General features: G+C 47.9%; 1 protein-coding gene across 2 annotated transcripts in view; it reads left to right on the top strand.

Annotated features, from left to right (window-relative positions):
- The window catches only part of Gcnt2 (glucosaminyl (N-acetyl) transferase 2, I-branching enzyme (I blood group)), a 93,154-nt gene that overhangs the window by 23,738 nt on the left and 54,964 nt on the right, over positions 1-14,452 (top strand). The gene's annotated exons all lie outside the window — the stretch shown is intronic.

Genomic DNA, 14,452 nt, shown 5'->3' with positions numbered 1-14,452 from the left:
AAAAATGTAGTTCTGGCCCTCATCCTTTCAGTGCACAGAATGCTGTTCTTCCTGGGATAGCACACTCCCGAACAGCACCCTCTGTGTTTTCTTGTCATGTCTTTTTGCCTGGGTCCTTTCATAGACATGACTGCGGCAGATATTTCTGAGCTCACGCCTGGGATTCCCCTCCCACTCCCCATCCTGCGCCCAGCTCTTTTGCCTTCTTGCCCGGCTCTACAACCTCGCAGCCTCTCCTCACAGTCGAATCTCACCTCTCAGTGATTGGCAGCACTAAGAGCTGATCATGCCAATCATAACGGTGCACACCCACAATCCCAATACTCGTAGGCTGAGGCAGGAGGATCACGCAAGTTCAAGGTTACATAGTGAGTTGGAGGCCATCCGGGACTACATAGGCAGAGCCTGTCTCAAAAACCCAGAAAAACAAGGAGTCAGTCCGTAAATGGAATAGTTCCATTTACTGAAATTTGCATGGATTTGTAGTTGGTGTTCTCTGCTAAGCCCATGAAATTGAGGTCATTTTCTATCTTGTCAACAGCTACATCCGCTGGGCTGCAAACACATAGTAAATGCTCAATAAATATGCACCAGCTGAGGGAGGGAGGAGTGAATAGCAAAGTTTGAGGCTTTACTACCACTTCACACCTGTCTCCAGGAGACCTAGTATGCTAAGAAGCACTTGGATTCATGCATGTGTCATATAATATGTTTTCTTTAAAAAACACATGTTACTGGGGCATGGTGGTGCATACCTGTAACCTCAGCACCTGGGAAGTTGAGGCAGGAGGACTGCTGTGAGTTCGAGGCCACTGAGCTACTCAAAAATCAAAATGACAATAAAAATAGATGATAGATAGATAGATAGATAGATAGATAGATAGATAGATATTAGTTCTGATAAATGAAGCTCTAGGAAAAACTTCTTTCTCACCAAAATATTTCTATCTTTACGCATTTCTCAGATGGATCATTATTATTATTATTTACTATGTAAATCATGACAGGATTTCTTTGGAAAGGAGCAGCGTGGTTTGAACTCAATGAAAAATACAAAATGGTCTCTAATGAACGAGACAGCATTATCATCACAGAGAAAAGCGATCATTGTTCTGGATGTTGGGGGGCTGCCAAGCTGGAAATGCCATCGAGCGCTGGGGTGTAGGCAGGGCCTGCAGGCCAATACCCGGGCCCATGTCCTCTAGAAAATACTGTTTGGTCCCAGGACCAGGCAACTGGCCTTGTGACCCACCAGCTTCCCCATTTGTCTTTCCATCACTGGGGGCGTTAGGTCTGGGAGGCTGTTGCTTACATTTAATTCCTTATTCTCTCTTTTTTTTTTTTTTTTTTGGCAGAACCGGGGATTGAACTCAGACCCTTGTGCTTGCCAGGGAAGCGTTTATTCCACTGAGCCATCTCCCCGGCTCCCCCACCTTTTTTTTTTTTTAATGAAATCTTTTTTTTTTTTTTTGGTGTGGCCAGCTCAGCCTGCCCTGGGGGCAGGGCTGGTGTGGCATGTGGTGCTGGGGATTGAACTGTGGTCCCTGCATTTGCCTAAGCTTGCCTAAGCAGGCACTTTAGTCCCTTTAGCCATCTCCCCAGCCCCCTTATTCCCTTTCAATTTCCACTGTTGCCTTCAAATTCTTTCATGTGTGCTGGAGGCCACGAATTGCCATAGGTTATAGTGTGGTAAAGGCACTTTGTAATCCAGCCAAAGTCTAGCTTGTCACTTTTTAAAAAATTTTTTTATTTATTTATGTGTGTGTGTGTGTGTGTGTGTGTGTGGCCAGCTCAGCCCACCAGGGGGCAGGGCTGGCTGGCATGTGGTGCTGGGGGATTGAACCGTGGTCCCTGTGCTTTGCTAAGCTTGTTCTAAGTAGGTGCTTTAGACCACTGAGCCATCTTACCAGCCCCTAGCTTGTCACTTTTGAAATAAATAAAATCATGGCTTTTGTTGGTGGTCAACATCAGTGATTAGTGTGCCAAGAAGGACTCCTTTAGTCCAGTTAAATCAGCATAGGAAAATCAAGGGCGAAAGAAGCCTCCTCCTGGTCTCCTAAATCACACTTTCTCTTTCTTAGTCTTGTCAAATGGACATGATGGGAAATGAATAATGATACCTAAAGCCCGTACTTATGTTCCTGGCTAGTTGGGAGGCTGAGGCAGGAGGATTTCTTGAGTCTAGTTCAGGGCAAGCCTGGGCAATGTGGAGTCTTCATCTTAAAATTTTTTTTTATTTTTTATTTTAACATTTAGTGTGTGTGTGTGTGTGTGTGTGTGTGTGTGTGTGTGTGTGTGTCTGTGGCCAGCTGAGCCCACCAGGGGGCGCGGCTGGCTGGCATGTGGTGCTGGGGGATTGAACAGCGGTCCCTGTGCTTTGTCAAGCTTGTTCCAAGTAGGTGCTTTAGACCACTGAGCCATCTCTCCAGCCCTGGAGTCTTCATCTTGAAATGAAAAAATAAAAAGACAAAGGAAGGAGAAGAAGAAAAGATCAGAGCTGGGGAGGGAGGAGGGAGGGGAGGAAAGAAGGAGGAAAGCTGATCCAATATAGGAGGGAACACATTTTTGGCTGTCGGTTTGTGACACAGCCTGTCATCTTTTCCCACTCAGAGAAATAGTGGGACCCCCAAGAAGGCAGGCCGTGCACACTCACGCCTGCTCCCCAGCTGCAGGCGGGGCCCGGGCTGGAAGTCCCTCCCTGACCCATCAAGGGAGGCAGCTGGGCTGTGGGTCTGCCTGCCTGATGCCCTTGAAGAGGTTGCAGGTCGATCTCTGCTCTCAGATCTCAGGGAGGAAGCAAGAGGGCCCCCAGGCAGCAGGCGCGCCAGGCCGGTTCCCTGGGGACAATTCCAGGACAAGGCCCATTTCCTGGGATTTCAGCCCCTTTTTTTAGTTTCTTGGCAATACCTGGTCCCAAAGGGAGGATATCCTGCTTGCGGGCCGGGCTTTCCAAGGTGAAGGCAGGAGCCAATCATCACACGCCCCATCTTTTGTTAACTGACAGCCTTTATTTTTATTTTACCTTTTTTTTTTCTTTTTTGAGACAAGGTCTCTCTGCCCTCCTGGCTGGCCTTGAACTCAGTTCATAGCTCAGGCTGGCCTCAAACTCCTGCCTCAGTCTTCCAAGAGCTAGGATTACAGGCAGTGCTGGGATTATAGGCGTGTGCCACTATGCCCAGCTTGGGGTTGTTTGTTTGTTTGTTTGTTTAGTTGGTTGCCTCAGCCTCCCAAGAGCTGGGAGTTGGAGGAGTTTTTTGAAGCAGATTCAAAAAATGGAGATCAAGCTGGTCTTGGACTCACTATATAGTCCAAGCTGGCCTCAAACTTACAGCAATCCTCCTGCTTCCTGAGTGCAGGGATCACGTGGCTGTGCCACCACGCCTGGCTCGGAGATGACCTTTCGTCCACTGTTTCATTTCCTGTGTCCATTTCTAAGAGGAAATGTTCTGTTAATACCTGATGATGGGTTTTTAAAAATGCATGAGTGCTAGTAGCATCTTCTTCCTCTGAGTGACCTTCTCCCCGAGTGACCTTCTCCTGGCTACCTCAGAATCGAAGGGTCCCTCACCAAAACCTGCCTGAGAGTGACAGGCCTCTGAAGGTGAGAACTACACTCGCTAACAAGCGATACAGCAGACGAAGTGGACACTGCCTAAAATCAGAGGAACTGAGTGCAAAGGGTATTGGCGGCCAAGCTGAACTGCACAGTACCGCTCGGCTGCTGCTTGCATTTTTTCCCCCCAGAGTGCATTTCTGTCACAAGTTGGGATGCCACAAAATTAGAAATATCCTATGACCTTATCCTCCTAAAAATTTGGAAAAAACAAAAATCTCCTAGGCAGCTCTGGTTCTGTGTGCCTTTAACTCCAGCACTCTGGGAGGCTGAAGCAGGAGGATCTCTAGTCCAAACCCAGTCTGGACAACTATGTAAGTGAATGACACCTTGCCTTAAAAAAAAAAAAAATTAGGGACTGGGGAGATGGCTCAGTAGAATAAGCACTTCCCTGGCATGTGCAAGGGCCTGAGTTCAATCCCTGGTTCCACCAAAATAAATAAATAAACACAGCAAATAAATAAATAAAAATAGAAAGGGGTGGGGCTATAGCCCAGTGTGAAGGGCCTACGTTCCTCAGGGGGTAAAATCATATAAACATGAGCAGTAGAAAAATATACAGGGCAATTTCCAAGCAAAGCAACTAAAAGAAAAAGGAAACATCCAATTCAAACCCTAAAGAAAACGAAAGCTTGCTAGAATTCTATTCTTTTAGAAGAAGCTAGAACATGTTACGCAAATGATACAACACAAATAAGAACCTAGGGTAGAACTAGAAAGAACCTTAGGAGTGAAGAGATAAAGCCGATGGCCACAGAAAGGGGGAGGTACAGAAAACTTACACCCCCAAAACCAAAAAGAGGTGCTGCACGCGAGGCTAGAAGGAGTCTCTGGCGGTTACTAGCGAGCCCCAGTGCTCCCCGGCTTTGGCTGAGCAGTATGACTGGCTTGGTTTGTCTCAGTTTGCAGGGTTGGGGGTCAATCCCAGGGCCTCTGTGCGCCGGGCAAGCGCTCCACCCCCGGGCCGGCCAAGCTGTGCTTTCTGCTCTTTGTTTCTGCACATCTCTGGGAGCCGCCAGGCCTGTGGTCCCTGCGGCAGCTCAGGGGTCTCCTCTCCCGCGGGCAGGGCTCTGGGGAAGCAAAGCCTCCCTTGCCCTCGCTGCGTCATGTTTAGGCGTTTGACTTTTAGCTCGCTCAAGACCGCGATTTTCCCAGCGGCCGAGGTATGGTGTTTTCCTCCTTCCTAGGAATGTTTTCTTTTGCGCCTACTTTCTTTCTCCTGTCTAAGTATGGCTGAGCCTCTTTGTCAAATAAATTGTCTTGACCTCAGAAAGCCCCGCATAGTCTCATTTCCGCATTTTTTCGCATTCTAAAAATAGTGCTTTTCCTACTTTGATTTATTTTGCTTTGTCAGCCATCATTTTTTATTTAGATGTGCACATTCTTGGACAGGGTTTTATGGCTTTTAGGATTGCATGTGTCAGAAACTCAGCCCGAAGTAGCTTAAACAAACACCAGAACTTAGCGGGTCTCACACTGAGATGCCCAAAGGGACCCCAAGTCAGGCTGGGTCAAGAGTGCAAACGGAGAATTAAGGAGCCCTTCTTATTGGGTCCTTGCTGGGGATGATCAGCTGTCCCTATCTGCCTCTCAGAGGGCGGTGGCCCGGCATGGGCTTTTGCAACTGGAACCAGTGATGTCCTCAGCAACTGCAGCTCTGCCTGCTTCTTGTGTCCTGGCTTCCTCTGGCAGTCTCGCCACGTGGTCTGAGAGGCACCCAGAGACTTGGTATCTTGGGACACTTGGTGTTGTGTTTCGAGTTTTTGATACATGTTTTTTTTTTTTTTTTTTTCTCGGAACCAGGGATTGAACTCAGGCCCCTGTGCTTGCCAGGGAAGCGCTTATTCCACTGAGTCATCTCCCTGGCCCTACATGGTCTTTTTGATACATAGTCTTGCTATGTAGTTCCAGCTGGCCCTGACTCAGTGTAGAGCCAGTTTGAGGCTGGCCTCAAACTCTAGCTTGTGGCAGTCCTCCTGCCTCAGCCTCCCCAGTGCTGGACTTAAGGTCGTACTCCACCAGCTATATAGTTGAATAGCTGGCATTCATTCCTGGGGGGAAAGGAGTCCTTCCCCCCCCCCATGGTTCCAGCAACTGCTTAAGGGAACAGCACTCACAAAGCTCGGGTGTGGCTCATAGTTCCATGGGCCCTGAAGGCTGCCAAGTCACCACCCTTGGTCCCGTGTACTCCCCGGGGGTGGATGGCTCCTCCAAGCATTACAAAGCAGACAGAAGCCTGTGCAGCAGCTTCTGGAGAAGTTGCTGATGACTGCTCCCCTGGATTTGAGAGGGGAAGAACTATCCATGGCTTTAAACACATGAGGCAACTTCAGCTTTGGGATTCCTAATTCAGTTTACTTTGTGGGAAAGGGGTGACCTCATAGCCATGTTCTCTCCTGGCAGAAAGGCATTTTAAATAATAATGCGACTTCCTTACGGCTGGACTATACTTAGTTTCCAAGGGTATTTCTTATGCATGGTTGCCTTTGATTCTCATAGAAACTGCCTAAAAGGGGAGTCTAGTTCCCACGGTGCTGGCAAGGAAATTTAGGATTAAATAAAGTACTTGTCCACTGCATATCCCTAGCAAGAGACAGAAATAAACAGAGACATGGTGGCACATACCTGTAATGTCAGCATGGAAGGAGGCTGAAGCAGGAAGATCTTAAGTTCAAGTCCGCCTGGACTGTTGTGTGAAGTCCTGAGTCAAACTAACAAAATAAAAGGGCTGGGGATGTAGCTCAGTGCAAAGGCCCTCATTTCAACCCGCAGTGACACAAAGGAGAAAGGGGGATTAGTGGGGAGAAAAGAAAAGGAAAGGAGGGACGGACAGAGGGAAGAGACTGATGGAAAAGTCGACTTTTATTTCCAACTGAGCCTAATTTTATTAATTATTTAATCATTGCAACAACTGTAAGTGTGGAGATGAGAGGAGGTGACGTCTAAGCCTTGCTGTTTTCGGGGCATGTTTTCCCTTTCCTCCTGATTGCTCATTTCCCCACATATGTCTTCCTCTTCGGAGCAGAGGTAGAGCAGAGATGAAAGGCTGCTTCCTGAATGTCTGGCCTGGATCACCTCTGTGGTTCTGCTGATACTGGAAGGCTTGCTTTGCAAATGGAAACAGGGTCTGGGAGGAGTTGAACGCCCGGGGTCACCCCGAAATCTGCACTCCCCGCTGGGCTCCTATCACTCCTTTGTGTTTGCCTGAATTCAACACAGTGAACTCAACCTGCAGGATGGGGGCCTCCCCTCTGCTGCCCTCCCTGCCTCCTCCCTCCCTTGCTCTCCCTCCCCTCCCCTTCCCTCTTCTCTCCCTCTCCATTCCTGCTGATTTCCCAGGAATGAAGTTGATGGCTCGGGCTCCAAAATAGGAACTGGCTGTCCATCCTGGCTTTTCTCTTGCACCACCTGCATGACTTGGTGTCCACAAAGCTTGGTCTGGGCGAGGGCCTGGAACACTCTGGGAGAAGCTCGGCCTTGTCATCAGGCTGTAGGAATTTGCATGCCAACTCTGCCACTGAAGAACTGGGTGGCACTGGCTGTGTTATCTGACATTTGTGTCCCAGTTTTTCCATCTGTAAAATGAGAAGAATAGCATTTATCCAGTATGTGAGGCTCCCTGCAGTTAGACCAGTTCCTGGAGCATATTTTGAGTGTTACGATGCAGCCATTAGTGAGAGCAGGGGTATGTGCCAGGTGTGGTGTCACACTCCCATAATCCCAGCCCTTGGGAGGCTGAAGCAGGAAGATTGCCACAAACTAAGAGTTTGAGGCCATCCTGGGCCTCAAACTGAGTTCAAGGCCAGCCTGAATGACTCAGCAAGACCCTGTCTTAAAAAACCAAAACCAAACAAAATTTTTTTAAAAACTTAACCATTCATCGTCTCTTTCAGTGAGCTTTTCGGAAGTACTTGACTTCATACCAGGTGTAATGCACTACCCACAGCCAAATTTTTGGTGCTGTCATCCATCTTTCTTCTCTTATACTAGTCTGATTTCTTCTAATTAGTTTCCCTGATGCTGTTCCTGGCTTGTCTTTTTTGTTCGTTTGTTTTTGTTTTGAGGGGATTTTGAAACAGGGTCTCGCTATGTACTTCAGGCCAGCCTTAAACTCATGGCACTCCTCCTGCCTCAGCCTCCCAAATACTGGGATTACAGGCCTGCACACCCATACCCAGCAAGCCACCCAGTATACTTAACCCATCCTCTGCACCTTCCCTTTGGCCTCCTTTTAGGATCCAGTTTAGAGTCACTCTCCCCACCATACTGTGCCATTATCGCTCTTCTGGGGTTGGGGTGTGTATTCCTAGCAACCATCTAGGCAGAGGTGCCAGGGCACGGCCGCACATGCTCAGATTTGTCTCCCTTAGATTTGCACCAAGCCAGCCGCACAAGCGTTAGCTTGATTTCCATCCCGCTCCCTGCACGGGACTCTGCTGATCTCTGAGCTGGGACCTGCCTGCTGAGGTTAAGCCTTGATGGCATCTAAGAGCCTGTCTGCTGCAAGCAGCTTCTTCAGCTGGTGCTGAAGTGCAGCAGGATGATGGGGAAAATGGGCCACGCTGGAAGGAGGAAAGAGTAGGTGTCATGTGGACCCATCACATTCCCAGGGGCTACTCCCAGAGGAATTTTGGCTGTTGCTTTTACGTCAGATACCCAGCATCCACATAGAGTACATAAACTACCCCAAATATTCCCTGGCTTTGTCTAGGAATCACCAAAGCCAGGCACAAATTCCCATCTTTCTGCTGCTAACTCATCTATGGTGCAATGTATAGAAAGAATCACTTCTTTTCTAACAGCTGGGGAGCGGAGTGTGTGTGTTTATGTGCGTGTGTGTGTGTGTGTGTGTGTGTGTGTGTGTGTCTGTCTGTCTGCCTGTCTGTCCAAAAGCTGCTTTCACTGTAAGAGGCAGATGGGGCCAAAGCACTAGGAAGGGAAAATGATCAAAGATTGAAGCTGGTGGGCTTACAGACTCTGAATTACGAAATTGTCAGAGTAACTTTGAGCTACAGTGTCAACATGATGAAAAGGCCCTCCCATTGCCAAATGTGGTAGAGTTCCCTGCTTTGCAAGTCCCTCCTCGAGACCCCTGGATTGAAATGCATGATTCTGCCCTCTCCGTGTGCTTGGTCCCCGACACGTGAAGTGAGTCCTGAGCACAGTGGAGCTTCAGAGCCGCTGCCCTGAGTGAAATGCAGACCTGGGGAAGCAGGTCCTGGGAAGCATCCTCTCCTTCCCTGGGTGCGGAAGGCTCTGTGGCTCCTGCTCCCCCGCCAGCTGCTTCTCCTGCACAGCCCCCCTGTATGACACCACTGCCCCGTGTGCTGGCTTCAGCATGGCAGCCCCCCAGTGCCCATGGGAACCTCCACCCTGGGCTCGGTGTCTGCTGAGAGCTTTCCCATCCTCAGTGCCACGGGGTGGCTCCAGGTCATCCACACTGAGCCCTCCAAGTGGTTTTTCTGGCCCAGGTCCCCATTCTCCAGACATTCTACCAAAGTGGGTGTAATGGTACACACTCCGGGAGGCTGAGTCAGGAGGACAGCAGGTGTGGCCCCAGCCTGGGCAGCTTGGTGGGAGGGCTGGGATTGTAGCTCAGGGTGAAGGCCCTGGGTTCAGTCCCTAGTACTGCCAAAACAGAAGACCAAAATAGATGTGGGTCTGGTTCATTTCACTTATATCTTCAAGTGGCATCCACTTAAATATGAAGGCTTCTTTCTTTATAGCTGAGTAATACTCCACTACATAAAAGTACCACATCTTTTCAACCATTCCACATGTGATGGGCATCTTTGTTGTTTCCAACATCTGGCTATCACAAATTGTGCTGCTATAAACATAGGTATGCATATATTACTATGATATGATGCTTTCAGTTCCTCCAGGAAAATTCCCAGTAGGGGGACAGCAGGCTTGAATGGGATTTCCAGTCCTCTAGTTTTTTAAGGAGTCTCCACGCTGATGTCCATAATGGTTGCACCAGTCTACACTCCCACCAACAGTGGAAAAGGGTTCCTCTTTCCCTACAGCCTCTCCAACATTTGTTGTTGGTTGATTTCTTTATGTTAGCCAATCTTTCTGGGGTGAGATGGTATCTCAGTGTTGTTTTAATTTGCATTTCACGGATGGCTAGTGATGAGGAACATTTTTTCATATATTTATTCTCTAATTTCTTCCTCTGAGAAGTGTGTGTTCATCTCAGATGCTCATTTCTGGATTGGGTCTTTAAATTTAGGGGCCCTAGGGGGCTGGTGAGATGGCTCAGTGATCTAAAGCACCTACTTAGAACAAGCTTAGCAAAGCACAGGGACCGCGGTTCAATCCCCCAGCACCACATGCCAGGCAGCCCCGCCCCCTGGTGGGCTGAGCTGGCCACACACACACACACACACACAAATAAATAAATAAAATTAAAAAAAATTTAGGGGCCCTAATGTTCTTTAGTTCTTTATAAATTCTAGAAAGCAGACCTTTGTCTGAGTGTTTATTAGTTAAGATTTTTTCGAAGTTTGTGGGTTGTCTTTTCACTTTGTTGACAATTTCTTTTCTTTCTTTCTTTTTTTTTTTTTTTTTGGTGGAACCAGGGATTGAACTCAGGCCCTTGCGCTTGCCAGGCAAGTGCTTATTCCACTGAGCCATTTCCCCAGCCCCTGATAATTTCTTTTGACGTGCAAAAACTTCTCAGTAAGAGCAGGTCCCAGTTGTTAATTCTTTCAAGTGTTTCCCATGCGATTTGACTTTTGTTCATAAACTCTTTGCCTACCCTGTCTTCAGGAGATCCTCCTACTTTCTCTTCTAAGAGATTTAGTGTTTCTGTTTTAATGTTCAGTTCTTTAATCCATTTTGATTTTAGTTTTGTGCATGGTGATAGACCTGGGTCAAGTTTTAGTTTTTGGCATGTAGAGAGCCAAATTTTCCAGCACCATTTGTTAGAGAGATTATCTTTCTTCCAGTAAGCATGTTTGGCCCCTGTGTTGAAGATCATGTGGCTGAGTGCATTGCTAGAGGCCTCAGAAGACCAACATAGAAAACAAACAAACAAACAAATCTACCACTGGTCATAGTTTTCACCTCAAGGCATATTTTCCAATCCAAAAACTTTCAGCAGGTATCAGTGATTGAGTAACTCATTTAGCATAAGCATCTCAGCACCCTCTTCCCTCATGCCCCCGTGGGCTGTCACCTCCTGTTCATTCCCACTACAGACTTGCTGGCAAGGGGCACTTCAGAAAGCCCACCGTGCCCTGCTTCCCACTGGGGTCCGATGCATCACCCTCTTCTGGTCCATCACCCTCCTTTGCTCCCATGTAAGCCACACGAGGCCTTTCTAGGTCTGATGGGTTATCATCTTGCAAACTCTCCCTGATATTCTCCAATATTACCCCTTTATCACACCTGGTTGTAAATCTTTTCTATCCCTCCATGACCTCTGCATTACATTCATGGATGTGAACGTCACCGTACCTGAGCAAACTGTGATCTCTGCGGGGTCCTTTTCATTGGCCGCTCCACATGGTGAGCAGCCAATAGGCTAATAGCACATATTCATTGGGTTGATTCAAAGGGAAATGATTTTTAATGCACTGGTGCCCCTTGACATTGCTGCCAGCACGTTTGCCAACACACACACACACACACACACACACACACACACACACACACCCCAGCTCCTGAGGGTCGTCTTCAGCTAGTGCTCCCCAGCTGCACTCAGTTTTTGCTGGACATTTCTCAAGCTTCCTGCCCCTGGGCCGCAGCAATGAGCACATTCTCGTCCCCCCATCTTTCCATCTTGGGAATGCTTCTCTGTACCTGCAGGGGACATCCGCCTAAACTAGCTGGCTTGCATCCCAGGTACTTACCAAGGGCACCTTGTTCTGCACCAGGGAGGCAAGAATGAACAGCCCTACAGCTGAGGCTCCTGCTTTGAAGACCAGATCTGGGGAACTTACAAGTCTGCTTTTCTGATACAGTTAACCCATCATTTCTTTTGTATTTTTGTATTTTTAGGGAAGGGTCTATAGGGTATTCAGGGTCTCGCTACTAGATTGGATTCATAGTGATCTGCCTGTTTACAGCCTCCGAAGACCTGGGATTACAGACGTGTGCCACCACACCCAGTCTCAATCTCAGCACACCATCTCAGCATGCCTGGGGGGGTGGGGGCGGGGGCGGGGCAGCACTGGCTGGTGGATCCAACCCCCAGTCCCTGCACCTGCTTGCAGGTGCTTTAATCTGCTGGGCTATTTGGCTAGCCCTAACCCATAAAACAAATGGCCTTGCTATAAGATTTGATGATTTTGGTCCCCCAGGCCTTGCAGTGGACAATTTTTAGCCTTAGAAGGTTACAGCCAGGTGGGTGTGGTAGTGCATACCTGTAATCCCACCACTTGAGAGGCTGACATAGGAGGATTGAGGCAAGTTCAAAGCTAGCCTGGGCTATTAGTGAGTTCAAGGCCAGTATGCACTGCAAAGTGAGACCCTGTCTCATAAAGGAGAAGGCAGTAGCTAAAGCAAGAATATGCCTTCTTTCCATGATAAACCATTTCTTCTGTGGCCTCTCATGCCACTTCTACACACAAGCCCATCTTTCTCTCATCCTCTGACCTCAGCATGCATCTCCCTTCTTATATTTCTGGACAAAGCCCCAAGAGACCAGTTTCCCAAAACACAGTTGCTTGGTCCCCTTTAGCACAAGGCTTCTAGAAGATGGTCGGGTGAAGGCTGCCCTTTGAAAGCCTTTGTCCTGGGGCTCTATAACTTTCTTGATACTTATGTCCCATGATCATCACTCTCCACATTCCTTTTTTTTTTGCGGAACCAGGGATTGAACTCAGGCCCTTGAGCTTGCCAGGAAAGTGCTCATTCCACTGAGCCATCTCCCCGGCCCCGGCCCAGATCATCACTTTCCACATCAGGAAGATCAGAGATGGACTGTGGAAGGAAAAAAAAACCAAAAACAACAACACAAAAAAAAAAAAAACCCACAAGTTAAAACTTCAATCTTTCTTTTTCTTTTCTTTGGGTAGTGGGAATTGAACTCAGAACCTTGCGCTTACCAGGCAGGTGCTATGCCCTAGAGCCCCTGGTCTTTCTGAGTAAGCAGGAGATTCCCTAGTCATCCCAGTAGTTTTGGCACCAGGCCAGGGCCAGCCTGTCTTCTCTTCTGGACACTTCCTGTTTCGTCTCCCCTGTAGCCCTCTCTTGCCTTAACCTAATCCTTACTCGTTCAGTCCATAGTCAGAGACTCAGCGCTTTCCAGCTCTAGCCTTTGGGGCACTACAGAAGGCTCCATTGGTCCCACATGGAAACTGCCTTCCCATGACCCTATGGGCCTCACTTGCTGAGGGATCATTTTGGAGACAGCCTGGTTGCTCCTCTCCCACGGACATCATCCAGCCTGTGCCAAACCCACCCTTCCCAGCCTCCTTCATTTGCTTCTGGTCAGGCGACCCCTTTCGGACTTCCCTGGGAACTAATCTAATCAAGGCCTTCTGATCCAACTGTCCTGCTAAAAACAGCCTTCTCTTTATCCTGAGTCTGGAGTCATCACAGTGTCTAAACCTCAAAGGGGCCACAGAGAGCATCTAGTTTGAATCCTGAGGTGGTACAAATTTGGAAAGAAGAGATTAAAGGGCTAGTGGATTGTCCTGCTCTAGAAAATTAATTTCCAACCTGACCTCTTATTTACTATAAAATTTAAAATAAGCGTTTCTGTTCACAACATCCCATACTTTTCTATTCATTTTACTCACCCAGATCGCCTGAATCACATGTGGTTTGAGGAAGGGGATTTTAGAGACTCAGCCAGAACAATTCTCACCACCTCAGCTCCTCCCACTATGATTTGGGACACAGCTGTTACTGAAACCGTCCTATGTCCACTGCTTGGCATGAGTTAGTATACTTTGGTGGGTCTACTATGATGCCGTCACCTCTCACCTGACACCCCATGCCTTGGTGGCCTTGGAGATGCGAGGCGGGTCACGTCCAGTTTTCACGTGCTGGAGTGTTAGCAATGATTTGCACACCTCTCCCCATCACATCCATGGTCAGAATATTTCTTCTCCTTTCTCATTAATCAGTTGCTGAGCAATTGTAATCTGTGATGGCTTTCAGAAAAGATTCTCCATCTGGGTGTCAGCAGGACCAGCAATAGTGAAGATGAACAGTTCTCGTGTTTTGCTGAGACATTACCCAGCAGTTTCAGTCAAATCGATGCTCAAAGAATCCCTCAGTCCTGAGCAGACCAGGATACTCAGTCCCCTTCAGCAGCCCACACCCCATTCAGGGATGGGTGAAAAATGCATGCCTCAGGATTTCCGTTCTATGAAGCAGCGCTGGTCAGTCAGCTGGGAAAGATGCTCATGGAAACCACTCCATTTTTGCGGCTGCAGCTACCCAATGGGAGCACCTACAACTCGACATCCAGGCCAGGCTGTGGCACTAATCCCCTTGTGTTTGCTGACAAGGTGGAGAATTTAAGGATGGCCTCTAACAGGAGGGTGGGTGAATAGGACATTTGATGTAAAACCACTTTAGCAAGTGGAGAATCAAATGCTGACTGCATCTCCCGTGAAACAGAAACACAAGCACACCTTGTGGACAAAGTGCTCCAACTTTTTTTTTTTTTCCATAATTTTATTGAGAAACAAATACCAATGAGACAGTTTCAAACCAAATTGGTAGGACAGTTTCAACAATTAACACATTGCATATATTCTTCCTAGTGGTTAATTGCTATACAAGATGCAGACTTGATATCCTATTTACAAACACCATTAGAACAAATCCCTCTATTCATTAAGAGAATGTAACTATATATCTATCCTAACCACTTTG

Source organism: Octodon degus, unplaced genomic scaffold (assembly GCF_000260255.1).
Source record: "Octodon degus isolate 3935 unplaced genomic scaffold, OctDeg1.0 scaffold00023, whole genome shotgun sequence".
NCBI classification, from domain to species: domain Eukaryota; kingdom Metazoa; phylum Chordata; class Mammalia; order Rodentia; family Octodontidae; genus Octodon; species Octodon degus.
This window is presented reverse-complemented; position numbering and strand designations above follow the sequence as displayed.